This window comes from Rhinoderma darwinii, chromosome 3, assembly GCF_050947455.1.
Source record: "Rhinoderma darwinii isolate aRhiDar2 chromosome 3, aRhiDar2.hap1, whole genome shotgun sequence".
Classification (NCBI taxonomy): Eukaryota; Metazoa; Chordata; class Amphibia; order Anura; family Rhinodermatidae; genus Rhinoderma; species Rhinoderma darwinii.
Window position 1 is genome coordinate 405,741,055 of NC_134689.1, and position 7,703 is coordinate 405,748,757.

Below are 7,703 nucleotides of genomic sequence, written 5' to 3' on the forward strand. Positions count from 1 at the left end.
CATATAACTACTATAATACTGCCCCTATATACAAGAATATAACTACTATAATCCTGCCCCCTATGTACAAGAATATAACTACTATAATACTACTCCCTATATACAAGAATATAACTACTATAATACTGCCCCTATATACAAGAATATAACTACTATAATACTGTCCCTATGTACAAGAATATAACTACTATAATACTGCTCCTATGTACAAGAATATAACTACTATAATACTGTCCCCTATATACAAGAGTATAACTACTATAATACTGATCCTATATACAAGAATATAACTACTATAATACTACTCCCTATATACAAGAATATAACTACTATAATACTACCCCCTATATACAAGAATATAACTACTATAATACTGCCCCTATATACAAGAATATAACTACTATAATACTGCTCCTATATACAAGAATATAACTACTATAATACTGCCCCCTATATCCAAGAATATAACTACTATAATACTGCCCTCCTATATACAAGAATATAACTACTATAATACTGCTCCTATGTACAAGAATATAACTACTATAATACTGCCTCCTATATACAAGAATATAACTACTATAATACTGCCCCTATATACAAGAATATAACTACTATAATACTGCCCTCCTATATACAAGAATATAACTACTATAATACTGCTCCTATGTACAAGAATATAACTACTATAATACTGCCTCCTATATACTATAATATAACTACTACAATACTGCTCCTATATACAAGAATATAACTACTATAATACTGCCCCCCTATATACAAGAATATAACTACTATAATACTGCTCCTATATACAAGAATATAACTACTATAATACTGCTCCTATATACAAGAATATAACTACTATAATACTGCCTCCTATATACAAGAATAGAACTACTATAATACTGCCCCCTATGTATAATACTGCTCCTATATACAAGAATAGAACTACTATAATACTGCTCCTATATACAAGAATATAACTACTATAATACTGCCCCTATGCACAAGAATATAACTACTATAATACTGCCCCTATATACAATAATATAATTACTATAATACTGCCCCCCTATATACAAGAATATAACTACTATAGTATTGCCCCATATACAAAAATATAACTACTATAATACTGCCCCTATATACAAGAATATAACTACTATAATACTGCCCCTATATACAATAATATAACTACTATAATACTGCCCCTATATACAAGAATATAACTACTATAATACTGCCCCCTATATACAAGCATATAACTACTATAATACTGCCCCCTATATACAAGAATATAACTACTATAATACTGCCCCCTATATACAAGCATATAACTACTATAATACTGCTCCCTATATACAAGCATATAACTACTATAATACTGCCCCTATATACAAGAATATAACTACTATAATACTGCCCCCTATATACAGGAATATAACTACTATAATACTGCCCTGTATACAAGAATATAACTACTATAATACTGCCCCTATGTACAAGAATATAACTACTATAATACTGCCTCCTATGTACAAGCATATAACTACTATAATACTGCCCCCTATATACAAGCATAGAACTACTATAATACTGCCCCTATATACAAGCATATAACTACTATAATACTGCCTCCTATATACAAGCATATAACTACTATAATACTGCCCCCTATATACAAGAATATAACTACTATAATTCTGCCCCCTATGTACAAGAATATAACTACTATAATACTACACCCTATATACAAGAATATAACTACTATAATACTACCCCCTATATACAAGAATATAACTACTATAATACTGCCCCTATATACAAGAATATAACTACTATAATACTGTCCCTATGTACAAGAATATAACTACTATAATACTGCTCCTATGTACAAGAATATAACTACTATAATACTGTCCCCTATATACAAGAGTATAACTACTATAATACTGATCCTATATACAAGAATATAACTACTATAATACTGCCCCCTATATACAAGCATATAACTACTATAATACTGCCCCTATATACAAGAATATAACTACTATAATACTGCCCCTATATACAAGAATATAACTACTATAATACTGCTCCTATATACAAGAATATAACTACTATAATACTAATCCTATGTACAAGAATATAACTACTATAATACTGCCCACTATATATAAGAATATAACTACTATAATACTGCCCCCTATATACAAGAATATAACTACTATAATACTAATCCTATGTACAAGAATATAACTACTATAATACTGCCCACTATATATAAGAATATAACTACTATAATACTGCCCCTATATACAAGAATATAACTACTATAATACTGCTCCTATGTACAAGAATATAACTACTATAATACTGCCCCTATATACAAGAATATAACTACTATAATACTGCTCCTATATACAAGAATATAACTACTATAATACTGCCCCCTATATACAAGAATATAACTACTATAATACTTCCCCATATGTACAAGAATATAACTACTATAATACTGCCCCTATATACAAGATTATAACTACTATAATACTGCCCCTATATACAAGAATATAACTACTATAATACTGCTCCTATATACAAGAATATAACTACTATAATACTGCCCCCTATATACAAGAATATAACTACTATAATACTACCCCTATATACAAGAATATAACTACTATAGTACTGCTCCTATATACAAGAATATAACTACTATAATACTGCCTCCTATGTACAAGAATATAACTACTATAATACTGCTCCTATATACAAGAATATAACCACTATAATACTGCCCCCTATATACAAGAGTATAACTACTATAATACTGCCCCCTATGTACAAGAATATAACTACTATAGTACTGCCCCCTATATACAAGAATATAACTACTATAATACTGCCCCCTATATACAAGAATATAACTACTATAATACTGCTCCTATATACAAGAATATAACTACTATAATACTGCCTCCTATATACAATAATATAACTACTATAATACTGCTCCTATATACAAGAATATAACTACTATAATACTACTCCTATATACAAGAATATATCTACTATAATACTGCCCCCTATATACAAGAATATAACTACTATAATACTGCCCCCTATAACACAAGAATATAACTACTATAATACTGCTCCTATATACAAGAATATAACTACTATAATACTGTCCCCTATATACAAGAATATAACTACTATAATACTGCCCCTGTATACAAGAATATAACTACTATAATACTGCTCCTATATACAAGAATATAACTACTATAATACTGCCTACTATATACAAGAATATAACCACTATAATACTGCCCCCTATATACAAGAATATAACTACTATAATACTGCTCCTATATACAAGAATATAACTACTATAATACTGCCCCCTATATACAAGAATATAACTACTATAATACTGCTCCTATATACAAGAATATAACTACTATAATACTGCCTCCTATGTACAAGAATATAACTACTATAATACTGCCCCTATATACAAGAGTATAACTACTATAATACTGCTCCTATATACAAGAGTATAACTATAAAATTAAAACCTATTAAAGGCTACTAAACAACTATGTGCAGTGATGTTACTCCCCTCCATATGTCTACTCTTCTTACACACCTATGGAAGCAGAAGAGGGTGCAGAGTGAAGTGCATAGGAGCTGTATACACACTACGGTTGGTGAGTTTTTCATCGTTCCTAATAGCTAAGTTGCGTCATTGTTTATTGTAGACCCAATGGAGCAAAAAAAAGGTGGCTGTAGCCTTGATTCTCCCATTACCCCAGCCCATGTGTCCTGTGGTGAGATTAGAGGTGGTCCACCCTCCAGCTCTCTCTCTCTTTTTCTCTACAGGTGTGTGAGCTGGACATCATATTTAACTTTGAGAAGGCCTATTTTATCCTTGACGAGTTCCTGATGGGGGTGAAATCCAAGACACATCCAAGAAGAGCGTCCTGAAAGCGATCGAGCAGTCGGACATGCTGCAGGAGGTGAGTCTCCGTCCCCGCTGTCTCCGCGTCTCGTACTGTCTCGTTCGCTCTTTAGTTTCCTTTGTGTCTCCCTTGCGCTCGCTCCCCCCTCCTTTCTCTGCAGTGGATGAATCACCCATCTCTTGTCCTGTCACAGCTCACTGACTCCCACCCACTCACTTTCATAGCAAGAAATTTCCACGCTGGAGATAGAGAGGGAGGGAGATAAAGAGTGTGTGGTGGGGAGATTACGAGCGGAGGAGCAAGTGGGGGATTAAGTAAAATGTAAGGAGGGGGGGGCATTCTGAGGTAGTGGGTACGAGCAGCGGATCAGGTGTGTGCGCCATTCACTGCATGAGACGCGGCTTGAATGAGATGATGAATGGGAGATCATTAATGATCCAGCAGAAGGTTCGGGAGGGGGATGCTACATAGGAAATGGTGGAAATAGTGATGATGATGGTGATTTATGAGCCCAGCGCATTGCTGTCGATGATAAATGTTACAACCAGGGGTTATTAATGATTATGAGGTGATATCAGGTCGGGAGGAAGGTAAATGCTCATCTCTAGCTATTTGACGAGAAAACGTGTAGGGCTCTCACCCCTGTATTATTGATCTCCTGTGGTACGAAGAGCCTAATAACAGCAATTCACTTGCACATCCCCATGCAGCCAAAGGTTCCTTATATTATGATGCTGCAGAAGCTTATAATACGCCCCTCTGCTGCTGCAGAACCTCAATACACTTGTAGAACCTCATAGGAATAATGCACCCTCTGCCATAAAGTTTAAAGAATATTGGACGGTACAAGGAGTTCTGTCACCTATACGAATTCAAGCGGTTATATCATCACAGAACTCTCTGGTGACTTATAATATTCTTATCACTTACAGTACATTATCCCATATTTACATAAACTGTAGAGTCACTGTGTACGTATATGTCATTACCTATCCTGTATTATACTCCAGAGCTGCACTCACTATTCTGCTGGTGGAGTCACTGTGTACATACATTACATTACTTATCCTGTACTGATCCTGAGTTACATCCTGTATTATACTCCAGAGCTGCACTCACTATTCTGCTGGTGGAGTCACTGTGCACATACATTACATTACTTATCCTGTACTGATCCTGAGTTACATCCTGTATTATATTCCAGAGCTGCACTCACTATTCTGCTGGTGGAGTCACTGTCTACATACATTACATTACTTATCCTGTACTGATCCTGAGTTACATCCTGTATTATACTCCAGAGCTGCACTCACTATTCTGCTGGTTGTTATTGTAAACAGTCAGCAAGCTTGCTGTCACGTATCCCTAATATCATTGCTCCTATAATGCAGAGGAAACCGTGTCAGCCAGTAGTACTGATGAGTACTGGGAACACTGTAGATAACGTTGTGCAGGTGTGAACCTGTATACTGGGAGTTGTAGGTGGGGAGCATTGCTACATTGTGTTTCTGTCTCGCCCCCCCCCCCCCCCACCGCCTCTCTCGTTTGACCTCCATGTTCTCTCTCTCTCTCTGCAGGAGGATGAGTCACCGCGCAGCGTTCTAGAAGAGATGGGACTGGCTTGATACACAGGACCCCCCTATTGTTTTCGACCAAAACGCGTTTTTACATTCCCCTTCCGCAAAATACACCAACACCATCCCCCCCCCCCCCCATCTTCCTCTTTTACAATCACTGCAAGAACTCCATGGTGTACATGACCGGCGCGCACACTGACCACTGCCGGCTGGGAAGCGTCATTGTCCGTAGGTGCGTTGGCGTAGCTGCTTGTCTTCTCTCTGTTTCCAAGCAAAGATGAAAGAAAGGGACCAATTGCACTCTCAATCAGCTCCTCCCTCCCCCACCCTCCGAAACACGTGTTTTACACCTAATACTATAGAGACAAATAATGAAATAATTTTTTGTACACATCCGGTTGGCTGCTTCATGCCATGCTTTGGTGATGGGCACTTTTCTTCCTGTTTCCTTGCTGACCTCCTGGGGGGGGGGGGGGTCTGAAAAAGTCTGGACGACCGTGGTATAATTTTTCCCTATCGGCGTCCGTTACAAGGACATGCTCAACACCCCTCCCCTTCTCACCGCAACCGCACAAACTTCTGGAATAAAACATGAGTGCTGCTAAATTACCTCCGCTCCGGTTTCTTTTAGATTTACCAAGACTGGCACAGGTTTGCTGGGTGTCTAACATGAAGGGGGTGGTGCTAAGACATTAAGGTGGCTATGCATAGCTAGTGAAGCTTCACTTTTGGTCTACAGTTGCTCTTTGGCTAACAGATGTGTTATATTTTTATTATCTTTTAGCAGATTTGACATAAAAAAATATATATCTGGAAACAGTCAGCAAGCCAGGTCTGCAATAGTCTAAGGAAAATTATGGCATCCACACAGTATCCACTGTGTAAATCCACATGCATTTCCATCCCTCAAATCTGTAAAATCTATGATGGATAAAGAGAACAGATCTGGTAACAGCAATTTGTTGATGGTTTCCAGGGAGAAATGTATATATTTTTTTTTCTAAAGTGCACAAGATAAAGTTTAAATAATATAAACATTTTTGTTTTATGTCAAGTACTAGATAGAAAGTCAAAACAGCAGAACTTTGAACAACTACTTGTTGATGGTTTCCAGGTAGAATCCTCTTAATTTCTTGGGAACGTTCAAACAGGATGTTGGATGTTACATTTCATAGATCGACGTAGTGGAGGTTGATGATTTTGGTAGCACTTGGGGCCTCTTTCTAGTTATTATTCATTATCTGTACTATAATAATGCGCAATTGACTGATCTGATTGCACGACAGTCATATCTGCACTAGCGTTAACCCATGATCCACTACCTGTAACTTCAAACTGCAAAATTAAAGACTTTTGATTGGTTGCCAGGAGTGATTGGACTGGTTTGTGCCTTGCCTCCCCTGTGATGAGCGATTCAAGAAGATTTCTGTTGACGGATCCGGTTTGGCACCAATGACGGCGATGTTAGCTTTTCTCGTTATCAGTCTGATTGGACATTGACTTGCCACGTCTACGATTAACCTTTCACCTACTGTAGGTGGACTCTATGGTGGTAGAAAACCATAGCGGGTATGACATCACCGATCCAGAGGCGGGAGCTGCCATTTTCTTATGATGTCACTGGACAATGTTGTGTAGAAAAACGGTTGTTCGAGTTGTATGCACCTTCTTAGTAGATATAAGGCTTAGTTGACCGGGAAATGAGATCTCTTAACCCTTTAGTGACCTATTTTAGACTTTAACCCTCCAGTGACCAAGCTATTTTTTTACGTTTTTGCTATAACTTTTTTATTTTTGCGTCGACATAGCTGTATAAGGTCTTGTTTTTTGCGGGACAAATTGTATTTTTTAATAGCACCATTTTGTGCTACATATAATTTATTGATCAACTTTTATGAAAAAAAATAATTTGGGGGGGGATAGAAAAAAAACTATTTCGCCACACTTTTGTACCGTATGTGATGTCGGAGGTGGTTTATGAGCTTCTTTCCAGTGATCAATGAGGGTCTACACTCCCGGACGTGTCAGAGGATCGCGAAGACAGTTAATTTTTCCTTTAGAATGTCTTACAGATTTTCTGTAATATTGTTCTGATGGGGTGTTCTACTTAAATGGGTTCTCCGCTTCGGACAATTTTTACTTGTTAGAATGG

At 36.8% G+C, this 7,703-nt stretch overlaps 1 pseudogene; it reads left to right on the forward strand.

Annotated features, from left to right (window-relative positions):
• The window catches only part of LOC142750242 (AP-1 complex subunit sigma-1A-like), a 17,295-nt pseudogene extending 10,381 nt beyond the window's left edge, over positions 1–6,914 (forward strand).
• Positions 6,915–7,703: the final 789 nt, after the last annotated feature.